Raw genomic sequence first — 16,346 nt, 5'->3', positions numbered from 1 at the left:
ATTTAACATCCCACAGCAGTACTTTAAAAGCTTCAAACAGCATTTTGAATTTTAAGTCAGTACAAGTGTAAATAAATGGATGCACTCCCACATGTCTGTTGTTTTTAAACTTGTGGTGATACTAAAATATTTGCCTAACAGCTTTGAGTTGTAGCAGTATTTCAGCTCATATATACACATGCGTATGATATTGAATTAAACCATTTGTCATTCTTTTGCCATGAAAGATACAATTTGGCTCTCAGCAAACCATTTGAAATAGAAATTATGATGATGATACCACAGCTCCATTTTATTTTATGATATACTGTATTGATTTTCAAATAGACAATACATGTATTTTTGTAATGGTCTAAAAGAAGATATTCTGCCTTTTTATTTTACAGTCCTTATGCTATTACTTTCATTTCAATAAAGGATGGCATTTTTCAGAGATGCTACCATAAATTGCTTCATTTAATAAGTTGCTACACAGAATAATAATGTTACACCAGAGAGCAGCACTTCATAATTTGGAAGAAATAACATTTTTCTTTTAAAAATATTCCTGTCTCTTTATTTTTAAATTTAAAAAAAAAATCTTTCTTCTCTCTTCTTTCAGAAAGATAATCTGATTATTAAAAAATTTCTCTTTTTTTCTTGCAAGCATCAGAATTTGGGTGTGACATAAAGGGGCTAATTAAAATGGGGAACAAATTTGATTAATTTCCACGGATATAATAGTGATATAAAAGTCTTGTTCTCAACAATGGCTCCATAATAGAACTATTTCATTTATGCCTAAGCAGGTTCCTTATTCTGTCTAGTGAGGATTGCCAGCAGTGTCTTAGTGACAAGGTTTTTATTATTTTTTTGACAGTTTGATAGGAAGTCAGTGCTTGCTTCAGGGTTTGCAGTCTCTTCAAACCTGGATTATGAAGGCTACCATAAAAATATGGATAAAATACTGCCTCCCCAAAGTGCCATATGTTATGGCCTGTACCCCAATGTAGAGATTGCTTTTGTAATACCTGCAGACAACATGCTCCATATGCTATTAGAGCTGCAATTCAAATACTCAGTCACTAAGGAGTGACTGGGGAAGGAGTCTCCTAAGCTGTGGAAGACAAGGTCAGTCAAAACACAGAGCAGGCTTCAAATTTGTCACAAGACAGTTTTTGCCTATGTCTGTGGGTTTATTTGGGGTTTTTTTCTCCTACAGAACTGATTTCAATAGAATTAGATATTTTCATACCTTTTTTTTTTTTTTGCAGGGATTCAATCTGAAATTTGCAGTGAAGGATTTCTAGTATACGTGAGACAAATATGTGCATTATTTTACACCACAGAGAAAACAAGATCTTGCTGGAATGTTACAATACATTAATAGCCTTGTGCCATTTAGGATCCTTTGTCAGGTTGCAAAATGCCATTATTTCCAAACTATAAGGCAGAATTTGCTTTTCTTCCTAACAGCATGGATGTGCACAGGTTTTCTTCTCCTACTCCATTTCACATATAAATCCTCCATATCCTTCATACTATGACATGAAAGCACAGAAATGCTTTCACTGCATGAAGTTAAGATACACAAAGTTTATTATTTCCTTTACATTTATGCAGCTTTTATGATTTCCTTTACATTTCTGCAGTTGTTGGTACAAGAGACAGTTGCTTCATGCAACATGGTAGGTATCTCTTGATGAAATCAGAGCTAGATGATACAAAGAAAAAAAATCTTTCAGAAGAAAGGAAGATCAGATATTTTAATCAAACACCAGCAGAATGATACTCACATAAACTGATTTGTTTTCCAGAATATGAAAGACTGGATCCACTCATAGATGAGATAAGGCATTCTCTTCAAGAGCTTTACTTAGGTATGAAGATATGTGTGCTTTGCTTTACTAATCTTAGGGGATGCATGGCTTTAAATAGCATCAGTGTAAATGCCAGCAACAGGCAGTTGTAAGTGACACTTGGGGAGCTTATTTCTCATTTCATTTATTTTAAAACTGGGCTTTTATAAGCTGCCTACTCCAAACATGTAACTCATCTCCATATATCAAATTCTTTTATTTTGTGTGGAAAAAAAATAGCATTAAACAGCTCAGGACACTGAGATTCTCTTTCTGCATAAAAGGAAGCAAAATGCAAGGTCTCTTATTATGGTCTGATTCCTGTTTCAGTGCAGACATGGAAGTAAGTTTGGTACATTCTTCTCTTCTGCCATTGCAGAAATTTACTTCTTCTGTTGTAACTGCAAAGAGATCTGGAAGCTAGTTATGGTATATGTTCACTTGTGTTCTAGGCTATCCACAGGAGAGAAAGGAGGTGGCTGTTGGATGCCTCAAGAAACCTTCTGATGCCAAAACCAAACACTACCTTGTATAGATCCCTGCTGGAAAAGGCACATGGTTCAGATCGTGTTAAATTATCAACATCTTCAAAGCCATCAGGATGTGGATTCGACCGTCATTAGGAGATGGCCAGCAACTGCAGGTGAAGGTGCAGCATCAGCAGCACCCAGGTCCTGGTCTCACTCTGCATCTGGTGGGTGCAGTGAAGCGAGGGGAAAAGGACGTGGGGAACTCATCGCACATCTTCAGCAATTTTTGGTATAATATGTCTCTCAGCACCAACAAAGTGCTGAATAACAACATGTAATGTTCTTAATCATAGAAGGCCAAATTTTCATAATATCTAGCAATCTCAAACAGCAATGTACCTGCTGCACTAACATGTAATGTATGTTCAATCACATAACTGGGCAACCAAGAGCTTCTTAGGCATTGCTAGCAATTTACACAGACAATTGTGGTAAATCCATGCCGAGCTGTAGTTAATGCATACCACTCCAAAAGTAGGTACTGAAAATCTAATTCACAGAGCTAGTTTTTTTTAAGAGACTTCCTTTTTTTGCCACCTAAAATTACCTTCCTTTCGATCTTTAATTCAGAGTAACAAAACATGGGCACTCAAATAGCTATTAGTGCAAGCAAGCCAGCAGAATGGTAGCTTGATTGCATGTACAATTTTCTGTGGGATATCAGAAAGCAAGTTAGTAATTTGGCCCTTTATCATTTTCTCTCTGTACATATGCGTAGGTGGGTGCTTCCACGTGTATGTATATGAATTACTATATCATATAATTACTTAATGCAATTAGAGTGAAAACCCAGAACCTACACTCTTGTTTTTCTGACTGTTTCCCCTTTTTAAAAAATAAATTACTCACCCCAGTGGCAAGAGCCAAAATATTCTTTACACTTGACAATTTAGCTACCTTATGTGTTTTTCCTGGGGAAAAAAAAAAAGCCCTCTATCATTTATCATGTCATCTTATCACAGTCTCTTTGTGGGACGCAAATAGCACACTAATGTTTTCTTTTGTTAGAGTGAGTTGGCAATCTCCTCAGAGATGGAGCAACTACAGACAGCTCTTCTTTTTTTTTTTATAATCTTCCTGACACTTGGATGAGACTGGCTTATCCATCAACATACAGTTGCTCAGTGGTAAGTCGAATGCCAACAGTCATTCAGCATGGATGGCACTTCATGTCCATTATAAAAAAAAATAGAATTGAAACGAAATAATTTTTTGGGCAAATGTCTTAGCTTCTTGTGTAACTCAGAATAGGTTTTTATCATAAACTGATATTACCAGTGTTATGAAAAGCAGAAAGAGCCTTGCATTTACCTTGCCAATTACTGCAGACTTTGAAAGTGCTCTCTAAAATTTGCATTCTCACTTCTTCCTTGCTTGCTTGCTTTTTTCTCTAGTTGTGTGCACTGATCAAATACATTTGACAAATGCTGTAGGACTCAGTATCTGCTACGCAGAAGACCAAGCTTGGTTTCTAGTGTTTTTTGGAATCAGAATTTGTAACAATAAAAGGGCACTGCTCTGAGCTCAAGGATGAAATGATCACCAGAAGAAGGAGCAATTAACACAGTAGCTTCTGTTAAGAACAGAGAAAAGTTTCAGAGCAAATAGTGGGGCCATGATGTTTCTGTTCATCTTAATGGAACACCTTAAGATGTGTCCATGTATCTACTCTCAATGACTGTTTTATAATACCAAAAATGAAACTGAAAACAAAAAGTGAAAGCCATCCAAGGCTGGCAGATTATTTCCTTGCTTACATACATTCAATTCTCCACAGAACTGAAGCCTCCTGAGTGAGGCAAAGAGCCACTGGCTGATGGAGCTAACCAGGACTCCAGAGCTGACCAAAGGACAGGACAGGAAAGCTCTTCCAAGCACAAAGACAGGTAGTGCTAGAAGGCAAAGCAAGCCCACACTTCTGAGATCAGTTCAGACTTCTGAGAGATCAAAAGTGGAAGAAGAAATCTTGTTCAGCAGAGGAGACATTGAGAAAAGCACCAGAGGTACATTGTGGTGAAGATCAATCAGAGCTTTACGGAATTAAATGCTCTTTTAGCTTTGCTTGATGGAGAACTAAACCACCATAGAGATACTGTGATGTCTGTGATAAATATATGTCCTGAAGACAGAAAGCGTTGCCTAGGGGATATAACACAGTAATGCTAAATTACAAGCTGTTTTCCTGAAGGACAACACAGCTGCTTTCTTTAAAAAAATATATGGGGGATTCAAGCTGGACCTTATATTCATGTTTGGACAAAAGAGGGTAAAAGTACCCACTGATTATATAAAAGCTATCTTGCAGAACTAGTAGGATTTAAGGTGATAGATTATCTTTCACCATCAGGTGCAAAATGCAGTGAGTCACCAGGGAGCAAAATCATTGCTGTGAAGCAGTGTTATGCAGCTGGGCTCCAAGACAGCCTCCCTGCTGGAGCACAGCATGTACGGGGAGGGACTGCAGAGCAGGTGAAAGGGAGGCACCAGAGAGGTTACACATAGACAGGACTGGTGGAGTGGGCAGCTTAGCCTGGCTGTCAGTCCCCTGGGTTTGGGGAGGTGAAAAAAACCAACAGAGACTGAAAACAAAACTTGAATCACTGTCATGTCTAAAACCCCATAGTAATTGTCAGTAGCAGGAGCTGTAAGCTTCCTCCAGGGAAGGACATTCTCCCTGTCGTGCATGCTGCAAAGCATGCGGAGGCCTCAGTCATCATGATAGTTTTATCCTCCTGTTTCAAACCCCTCTGTCTCTTATATACTCACCTGACATGCCACCATCTGAGACCTTTGAAAAAACTCCTTTGATTTCTAAGCTGCTGACATTTTAAAGTAAGGTGGGACAGAGTGAGGAGGTAAAGGGAAAAATCAGAATACATGCACAGTTTAAGCATGTTGGGCTCAGCAAACGTGTCAGAAACAGCAAACACAAGTGATAAAATGACAGAGATCATCAGATCACCGAACAATCTCAGATCTTCACTTTACCTTCAAGATCATTTTCTGTGTTTTTGAAATTAACATTAACTCTGTTAATGATTCCCTTTGTAAGCTGGCCCTACATGTCACCTATTTCATGTTTCTGTGGAGGAGTCACCTCTTGCCTCTAAGCCAGCAGTCTCCTGTCTCTGGCTGAGATACACTCAACTATCCCCAGGGCAGATGTGTCTAGTATTTCTTAACAGCAGCATTTTAGGAAGCAAGAAGCAATACCACAGACTGCTGAAAAATGCCTCAGCTAGAAAGGTGGGGATGTGATGCCAGAGATCTTAAATGGGGTAAAAAGAAAAGAACCAAGTTCTGCTTTCTTTTTCAGGCCACAGGAATTCAACAGATAGGGAAATAAAGTGTGGAGGAAAGCAAAAGATTGGAAACTTGTGTCACCCAGCTTTCTGGAAATCTGCAAAAGACCAACAGTGGGACACCTTAACAGAGGCAAAAAATGTTTGGGCTCTGGGCTCTGACTGCATTGTCAGGCAGCAGCTGGAGCAGGCTGAGGTGAGAGCAGCAGTGAATGAGGGTTTGAAAGGAGACATCACATGTAGAGGGGATGACGTGAAGGGGCATATAAGGAGCAGAGGATGGTGGGGAAGGAGGGCAAGAAGGCACAAAATACAGGAGCTGCCAGAAGAGGGGATGTTCATTCCTTCTTTGGAAGATATTCATGATACACAGATACAGGCTTAGAAACTATTCCATGAAAACTCAGGGTTATGGCACTGACTCCCTCACAGGCTAGAAAAATACAGCCTTGAAAGGAAAAGGCCTTCAGGGTAGGAGGGTTTGTTATTTAGGGTTTTAAACTGACAGAATCTGCTGCTGACTTGTAAGGTGGGGAGGTATTAACTCCTGAGAAGGAGGAACAAAAGGCAAGGATTGCGATCCTGCGAGAAAAGACAAGGAGCATTGCAAGGAGAGGTGGGCTGGTCCAGAGGGGGGGGTTAAGGATATTCATCGAGTGCTTTGAGATGAAACATGCTGTGTGTTCGCAAAGGTGTCTGTCAGTCAAGTGGGGGAGCAACATTATGACAACCTCTCTTCCAGGAGCAGCAAAGACCAAGATTTTATTCCCTGCAAAGCCAGCCAAGAAATTACTGAAATGGCTGTTTTAACAGTCAAAGCTGGCAAGGAGAGAACAAAAGAACTCCAGATGCACGTACACACACATCCATCCATCTATCCATGTCCTCCTTTGGCCTCCGATGAGCCAACTTCCACTTAAAGAAAGTCTCTTACATTGGTGAGAAAATAGGCAGCAAATTATTTTGCTGCTGTAAAACAAAACTATCTCCATTTCAGGGAGGGGTGCAAAATGGGTGTAGCTTGCATGAAAATTTCTGAGAGTACTGTTGAGTCTAATGCACATGGAATGGCAGAAAAGAGGTTAGATTTCTTTTGAAGGAGCCACTCTTGTTTCATGAATACCAACTTGCTGTCTTACTGTCTTACCCCTCAAAGAATGGCTGTTGCCGTGGCTCCATGAGACACACACAGGCTCAGGTTCCAGAGGGGCTGTTCTGAAAGCCCACAAACACAATATTGCTGCACTTGCTGTTTTTCACTTGTCAGTATTTAATTAACAAATACAAATGCAGAACTGTGCTGAAATAAAAAAAAAAGAAAAAAAGATAGTTCAGTTTGGAATAAACTTTTAATATGAGGAAGTTGCTTGTTAAACAGAGAGAAATTTGTTGTTCAGCTGCACTCAAAACACAAGAAAAGGGAAAAAAACATTAATGTGTGCCAGGGCAAAAGAACCACTGTCTTGGCAAGAAACAGAAACATTTGCAAGCTTCTGAGTTAGTATTTGAACAATGGGGAAGAAAATGAACTAGAAAAACTGCCTGATGGGCTGCTGAGAAGAATCTTCCTGCTACACAGACTGATTTTTGTGTTTTCTTATATCCAGATAAGATGGACTGATGGTACAACAAATAATATCTGACACAGGAGTTATACAAAAGTTGTGGAATTAAGAACAGAATTTACAGTGGCCTGCACTCCTTGAATTCAATGGCAATCAAATGAGCTACCAAAGTGTAATCAAGTACCACTATTCCTTTCAGAAGATACTGAAAACTCTATAAGCTTTTTCACAGAGTTGCTTTCCCAGTATAGGCTGATACAAAATAAAAATCAAAACACCAAAACCAAACCAAGCCCTGAATTCTTGGCTGAAGATCAAGGTGAGAAGAAACCTTAACCCTGGCTGTCAAATATCTGAAGAAACAGGTTTTCCAGTGTTTGCTTTGGTCATTTTCCCTATGGTGGATAACTTCAATAAATTACCCTCAATCTTTCATCAGAAGTCTGCCCTTCTTCAGTTTTATCCCAAGTTCCTAGTCAGCAACTTCTCAAACTGCCCTTCACATTTTGGAGTTATCTTCATGTATTGCAGGTGAAGGTAAGAATTCCCTGTTGCCAAGCTATTCGTTAGTATTTCCTTTTAACCCTTTTCCTATACAAAACAAATTTCTAAATATTGCCTGTGTCAAAGTAAATAATTTTAAATATACATACTTAACTTGGGGCTGTGGGAGGTAGGGCTGCAACTGAAGCAGTCCAGGAGCTTCACTGTACTGGATCCTTCTTAGCATGAAGGTGCCAGGTCAGAGCGTGTGTGCACACAGAAAACATTCCAGGTACAAAGTGCATCCAGGTCTTTCCCAGCACCTGTGATTCCTGACCTTCTACACCCAGTTTGCTTCTAAACACTTTGAAAGCAACAGCACCCTATTCAAAGCCTCAGTGTTCCAGCATTTGCTAAGCAGTACATTCTATTAGTGAACACTTTCACTGCAGGTTGAAATTTTCAGACGCAGATGATACAATGCACTGAGAAGTATTGGCCAGGGGAAAAAAGCCTGTCATACATAGCAGGACTCTGATAATGTACAGTGCATTACACTGCGGCAAAAATGACTAACATCAAAGCTGAACAGGAATGATATGTATGGTTGAGACAAGTAGAATAAAATATGTATTTTAAATAAATCAGTTTTTAGGAACACCAGGCACAGGTTAATCCTTTATAAATATGTTCACAGAGTACATTAGACACCAGCCCGCCTACACAAAATGAATGCAGCACACACTCTGATGTATTACAGAGGCAGGATAAATGAGGGAACTCTTCTGTGTTTGATCTGGTTCTGCTCTGTAATTCAGAGATACTGGAGATGGGTGGTGAGTTTCTCATTGATCCCAAAAGAACCAATAATGTTGAATCCTGTGAAATGTAAGCTTTGTAGAGGATTGGAGGCTATGCACGAAGGACATTGTAGCTTTAGGGGCATATTCTCTTCTCTGGAATGTGTGTAACTGCATTCACAAGAGTCATACATATCCCAGGGAAACTAGACCCTGTAGCTTAGCAATACTTGAAATGCATACCTAGCTCCACAGGCAATTATATCACTCTCGTGGCTACATCTGCATCCAGTTATCAAAGGATAGATTTCCAGTGGATAATAAATGAACCTGCAAATGAGTATCTTCAGAATTTTGAAACAATGCTAAATTTGCCACACATCAGCATTTAAAAAATGCAGCAGAACAAAGCCAGAACATCAATCCAAGTCTAAGATATTTAGATAGAAAACACAGAGCTAGCATATAGATATGGAAATAATCAATTCCATTTCTCCCCACACCCCCCATTCTTTCCAGCTTTTTAAACCACTTACTCCAGTCCTTGCTTCTCTGAACTGTATTTTGCATGTGGTGGAGGTGTTAATCCACAGTTACTGCACAACAGGGTTGTGAATTTTAGCTAATGAAAGCTTTTAAGGGCACAATGAAATGCTCAGATGAAAGGCAACAAAGAACTGTAAAGTATTATTACAGCCTAGCCCAAGTTTTACTGAGAGCATTCTTATACAGGATGGACACAGCATAAATATGTATTACAGATGATAACCTCCCTGTAAAGGCTAATTCCCACCCCTGAAGCTGCCAGAGGCAAGGGGTGGCAGTCTTATAAGACTTAATAAAGTCTCACAATGTTTTCATCCTGTTCCTACCCCCAGGAGCTGGAAGAGAACCCCTGTATTCATCTGAATCCTTAATGAACAGCATGTACATCCCGGCATATTGCCAGCACAATTAGATCACAGGGAGTGCAGACTGGGATGGTTCAGTGAACACTTTAAGGCAGAGGCAAATACAGGAAGGACAGCAAATGGTCCTAGTTACAGCAGTTTGGCACACAGTAAGTTTATAGTGTGTATCTGTATGCTATCTGTGGGAGAGGTAAGCAAAGGGACAGAAATCTGCTTGTCGTTTTCCTTGATAATTTTTGCTAAAATCCAAGAAATTGTGCATGATAACAAAAAGGAACAATTAACACAGTCTGTATTTTGCAAAGGTGAGAAAGGGGTAGCTGTCAACAGGATGTGGATGAAAGCACCAGTAACTCACTTGGAAAAGAACTAGGACCAGAATAAATGTACAACAGCTTACCAGGCAGAGAGAGGACAGGATCTGCTGCTCTGAAAGATGGTTTGATCTGTTACGATGGGAATGAAGTCTTCAGTTTGAAAAATATTATTATGCTTCCTAGGTCTGCAAAAGCTAACATTGTTCTAGAGACTGCACCTCTCTGATCAGCTGCCGTTTCACTGATCATAGTCTAAGTGATCCGTAGCCCCCTTCTTTTTCTGCCTCTGTTCAGATAAAAGATTGCAGCTTCATTTCAGTTATTATTTGCGTGTTTTTCTTAACAGTTTACTCTCAGCAGCTTCTGATTTAGCTTTATGTGTTCTGTTGTTTGGGAAAAGGCTAGAAAGATAATTTTTAGATCAGTACCTAACATTTTCAAAGTAATAGCAGGCACCTCACGCATGCATCTCATGTTCCACCCTTTTGGTAAATGTATTCTAACACTCTACTTTACCTGCTTTAAAAGGACTGGCATGTTGAACCAGCTGGCCTTTTTCCAGCGCTATAGCTTTTCATGTTATATTCTGCTCCTCCAATTTCTGTATTTTCCCTGCATTTTGCAAGACAAAATGAAGAAGTTTAAAGGCACATAATGTTTATGTGACAAAATCTTGCTGCTAACTACAGTATTACTGACGAATTAGTTTAATGCAATAGCATAATGTAATTTAATTATAGTAATAGTGCACAGCAACAATCTTACTACTTATGTCAGATTGTGAGACATTCTCTTTTAAAAGCTCCATCATTATTATTTAGTTTTTTGATTTAGTTCCAGTGTCCCCCCTCTTCCTCCACATACAGTAAATTAATTCCATAGGTGTAGAAGAAGAAACATTAGGTAAATGGCTCTCATTTTGCATTAAGAACACACAATACTAACTGAAAACCTATTTTGCATCATTAGACAATAGTCAGACAGCCTATGGTGAAAGCTCATAGCCTTCTGGGCAGTAAGTCCTCAGACCTGCATCTGCAGTTTAAAAAAAATCAAACAAACATCAAAAAACAACACAGGCAAAAAAAACCCCAAAAAACCCAAAAAACTAAATAGGAGCATTCCACCACATCTAGCTTTTGCATTTACCTGAGAGCTTCTACTGGAGATTGATCCAAAATCCTGAGCCAGCCATTAACTATCCCTATATTCATGTAAACTATTGTAGTTCAGGGCTCCAGGTTTTTTCAGCCCACAGCTTCCACTGATTTCAGTTGTGGCTGACAGCAATTCTGAAAATCCAACCCACAATAATTCCTATTTCTAAAGTGTTTTCTATCTGAGGACCACAGAATTTTCTATCAGGGTTAATTTAGCCTCCAGAAAGACAGAAAAATATATCTTCAGCCAGCACAGCTGTATGCAAAGTGAACATCTGTCCATTGCCAAATTCAGTTTAGCTAACAATAAAAAAAAACCCCACACTTTATTTTCTTTTCCAGACAGGATCAGACTGCAAGGGAAAGCCTGGAGAGGATTTCTGTGCTTTAAAAAGAGAAACAGGGGAAGACTGAATTTCCTAAGGTCACTGAGGAAACGTGTGGCAACGCTAGGAAAATAACTCAGCACTTGAGCAGCAGAGATACCATCTTCACAGCCAAAACCAGATGGCTTTTCTCTGCAGTGTGACATAACAGCACAGACAGAGCAGGTCTGTGGATTTAGTGGCAATGAAGTTAAATAAGGTTAATTTCTGGGTGGCTGAGAGACATTGTCTTTTTGTAATTGCATCATGGCAAAAGCTCTTCTTGCCTTCTTTCAATGACAAGAAACCATATAATGTGAATTAGCCAAACCACTGCAAATCACTGCTTTTTTTTGGGGGGGGAAAGATGTACCCTTGTCTTGAAAGTATGGAAACTGCAAAAATAATCCTGCTGTATGCTGACAGGTTGCTGTTCATTTCCTAGCTCGCCCAAGGCTTTGTATGGATTTTCAGTGTATACAATCTTTTAGGTGTGAGGCTAAAGCCACAAAGGGTCTTGGGCTCAGTACTGTAATGCTTGACTCTTAGGGGCTCTTTCAACTTAAGAAACCCCTAAAAAATGGGCTTCACAAAAGCCAGCATCTCTGTGTCCAAGGGACCTGCATTTCTGCTTCTTTCAAGGATTTTGGAAGATGACTACAGGGTGAGTGGACACACTTCTCTCCCCTTTTGACTTCACAATGTGAAGAGTGTGTGGAAGCATCCATGGCTAGTGGCTCCTTTTAGTACAACACCCCAACATAAGGAGTAAATAAGTCATGCTAGCTGTCCCCACTCCTTTTAAATCCTAAACAGTAAAATTAAGAGCAGTTCTGTGCCATGAGAGAGAAAAATGCACTGCCTTTTTCTCTTTGATTTTAGGTAGATGTTTCAATCCAGAATCAATCTTTTGCAGCAAAAGATTTTAAAAAATCTTTTAAAAAAGATTTTTGCTAAAGAAATTGCTAAAAGCTTGCCAATTTAATTGGGTTTTACAATACCAAAGACCACCTGTCACATCTACAGCACCTTTAAAAGCTACAGATAGAAATATAATTATATGCCAGTTCATTTTTGCATTCATTTTGGCATGCAGCAGAACCCCTTTCTCTAGCCAGTCTCTGCTACTGCAGCAACACCCCGTGCTCAGCAGCAACCTGGGCTTTGAAAGAAGTGGCACCATTTTTACACCTTTATGCCCTGGTGTTATTCATACTGTGTACCATTTGCTACCAAAAGCCTCTGCATTCCTTAAAGCTTTGTCTCAGAAGAAAGAAATCCGGGTCAAACTCCCCTGCCTGAAAGCAGGCTGGTGGGGGATTTAAACCTTTGTCTTAGCTCCACATCTTAGGTGACTCTTCTGAAGATTTAAGGGCACTAAGAAAACACTGTCCTCTTTGCTGTGTTTTGCATGGAACTTTATAACTGGAAAGCAAGAAGCTGCTCCCAGCCTAAGATCTACTACAGTAAATTGGGTCACTTCAGCTGCGCTTGTAGCAAGACAATGTACAGAAGTCTGTTCCTCCCATTGATAACATTGTTCCCTTGCCTATAGGTGTCGGTTTGGAAACAAACGTAGGGCTACAATTTCAAGTGAAACTCATGATTATCAGTCTCTCAGCTATTTTTTTCCCTCTTTTTTTTTTCCTCTTTTTTTTTTTTTTTTTTTTTTTAGTTTAACCATTCCGGTGCAGTGAACAACTTCTGCGCTGCTGTGAGCTTGACTCCTAGCCTCAAGATCTCACCCTCCCTAGTGTTGTCTGGATATCAATTCTTTCAACCCCCAGTCCTTCCTCACAGGTAGGAAGCACATCACAACTCATTAGTAATTTACTGCTACAGTAATTTTTATAATTACTGCCAGGAGGCCTCATTAAATTTGATCTAATGAATAAATATTGTATTTTTCAACGTGATTACCAGAACAGCTTAAGCTGTGTGCCATAAACAATTATTTTCCTCAATATGCAGTATGTCACTGAGTATTGATTTTTATTTTGTAAAGAATTTACTGTATTTCTACCCATGGCTATTAAGTAATAAATAGCCAATCCTCTGAAGCCTCAATTGCCGCAGAGCAGATGGCAAAACAGAATTTGGGGTTATCTTTGGCAAAAAGTAAAAGAAAGCATGTTAGTGAAGATAAAGGGTTTGTCTGGAGGTTAAGAAAGAGTGCTCCAATGTGAATGTGTTTCCTAGCCCTCAAGAAAGCAGCCTGCTCTAGTCTGAGTCTCTGATGTGTAAGGCTGTGATATCAAAAAAAAATTTAGGATTTATTAGCAGGATACAACAAAGCATTTTATCTGGGAGAACTAACACATGAACAAACATTGATGCCTTATGTTTCATTTGCTTTTAGAGCAACTGCTCAGATGGAACATTCTTCTAACAGGTTCAAGAAAAATAAAGAAATATACAATATGCTGAACATGAACCTATAGCTCAAACCGAGGCTGCAAATTACATTTACTTTCCAGCATAATTTATTCCTTTTTTCCAGCAGACTTTAGCACACGAAACTGTAACAAAGCAGTGAACTGTAACAAAAGGTATCCGAGGAGCTCAGGACCAGGAGGAAACTCTTTGCATTTTTATCACGTAAGAATGTTTTCTGAACATCCAGCTATACTGTACCATATTAGATAGATCTAATTCCCTAGCTAAAGCACTACTTAAATAATTTTAAAGTAAATTTATCTACATCAATAAATAGCACTGCTGGTCTGTGCTATCAGATTTTCTGCTTAAACAAGACTTTCATTTAGGGCAAAAAGTAAAAGGGGTTTGGGTAAACCTAGGGTCACTAGGGGCAATGTACCTGAAAGGATTTTTTTCTATTTAATGGACATTTTGGAATTGCATTTTCTCCCTTGATTGTTTAGTTTAAGGAAACCTGGGAAGTCTTGAGATTGTTAGCTCAGTCTCCCGCACTCGGTCTCCACACTGGGCCATGGCCTGCCCCAGATTTGCCTGGGCTGAGCACAGTGCAGCTCCCAAGCTGTCCCCAGAGCAGCCTCGCTGGCTCTCACCAGCACACAGACATTTCCTCCATGTAAACCACAGGCAATTAACTCTACACACGGCCTCAGGACTAGATCCACCTTAGCTGCTGCTTCACTTACCAACACTTCTACTTCAGGACACTTAGCATTTGCTCTCATAAGGTTCCTTACACCCAGGTTTATCTTGTGACAGATGTGAAGGAACCTCATTCTTACCAACAATGGTTGAAAAATACCTGTGCTTCCAGATAGGCTGTCAAACAAAGCATAAGCTCCCTCATCTCACCAGTGGTGGGAGCTGGGAGCAGTTGCTGAATGATCTTTGCAATCAAGAGCAACAAGACAGATTCTCTCCCCACTTTTTATTTTTGGTGCTCCATGTCCCAAAACCACACTAATCCAGCACTGCAGAGCTCAGTACAACTACAGGTAAAAACACTAGCAACAGCAGCCTGGTCTGACAGCTCTAGTTCCTCTTCTGGCTGCAGCAACTGTTTTCTGAGGGAAAAGATCACCATGGTTTAGCTTTGTAAGTGGCTTGCCATTTGCAAAATCCACGTCTTCTTGCATATTATACAGCAAGCTGTGACTCACTGGGACGTGCAAGGGAGCTCCAGCAAGGCCAGCTGTTGCACTAGGTATCAGGAAACTCCAAGTTATGGCAGGAAAAACATTTCCTTGTGGATCCCAATATGTAAAAAGTATAATGTGGCGTCTGTACAGGGGAAAACAGGAGCTACATTTCAGCAGTCAGGCTTAATTAGCAAGTTAGTTAAGCCTGACATCAGCCAGGCTTCATCTCATTCGTAACTTTTCTTCAGAACTGGAAAGAAAAATAGAAATCAAAAGCTAGACATGAGATTTTAGAAACTAGAAAAACAGATGGGAATAAAGCCAGTGGTACCTAAGAGGCTACAATACTCAACTCCCATGCTTCAGCTATAATGTAAAATATACTTACTAGTCAGTGTGTCAAAGAAGTAGTGCACAATATACTTACTACTGAGTATGTCAAAGAAATAAACTGACTCTGTTTGCAAGGAGAAAGGGTGTGTGTCTTCAGCTTGTACTTAGTAGGTACACAGGAAAAAAAAAAAAGAAAAGCACAATTCCTTGCTGTGGGTAAGCCTGCATGTCTTGATGAAAATTAATTGTACTCACATTAAGAACATTCAAGTGTTAATTTTTTTCCAAAGCAGGCTTTAGCTATGTTAGTGAATGGGGTATTGGTCTTGCAGCTACAGGAAAAGTGACTTGTTTGAGATCATACCAGGAGGTTTTGACAGAACACTGTATCTGTATTCTGTAATGGGCACATAGATATCCTATACACAGGTATATTTTTATTTACTGGAGGTGCTTTTCAGAGCTTTGCAATACCAATGCTGTTTTCTAGCCACACCAACCATTTGAAAACTAGAAGTTACTTCTCCCAGAAAAAACTAGGATTACATCAAAGCATTTCAGTTCCTCACAACAAAACTGTGCTTGGTTTCCAATACTAAAATTGTAACATCACAACTTTTTCATAAGAATTAAATGGAAAGAGAAATAAAGGGGGAAGAAAAAGCTTTAGAGTGTTAACTCTCCACGGCAGGAGGAAGCCAGCATGGGCATTGAGCTCAGCACACTCATTCCCTTCTCCCTGCTGAAAGGGACACAAAAAGAACTCTGGCTAAGCATTTATTTTTCTGCTAATGTGAAAGTTTTCTTTTAAAGAGGAAGCAGATTGAACAGAGCACGAGAAAAGAATTTGACTCTGGCTTATTTCCAAAGGGTTTTTTTTTTCCTGATGATTCACTGTTATCACTTGTATTCACATTACAACTAGCCTCAAAAAGAAATATCCAAAACCAAAACCAACCCCCCAACACACCCAACAACAACAAAAAAAATACACAGCACAAAAGCACTAAGAAATAGAGTCTTTCCTACTGCTAAATTCTGCTAATAAGCTATATAAAAAGAGGATCATGTAAGATAAGAGTGCCTGTGTTCATTCGCATTTGAGTAGGAACATTGCTAAGCCTCTATATCTGGAACTTTAGGGCACATGTAAAAATTGTGAACTTC

Source organism: Motacilla alba, chromosome 7 (assembly GCF_015832195.1).
Source record: "Motacilla alba alba isolate MOTALB_02 chromosome 7, Motacilla_alba_V1.0_pri, whole genome shotgun sequence".
Taxonomy (NCBI): domain Eukaryota; kingdom Metazoa; phylum Chordata; class Aves; order Passeriformes; family Motacillidae; genus Motacilla; species Motacilla alba.
This window is presented reverse-complemented; position numbering follows the sequence as displayed.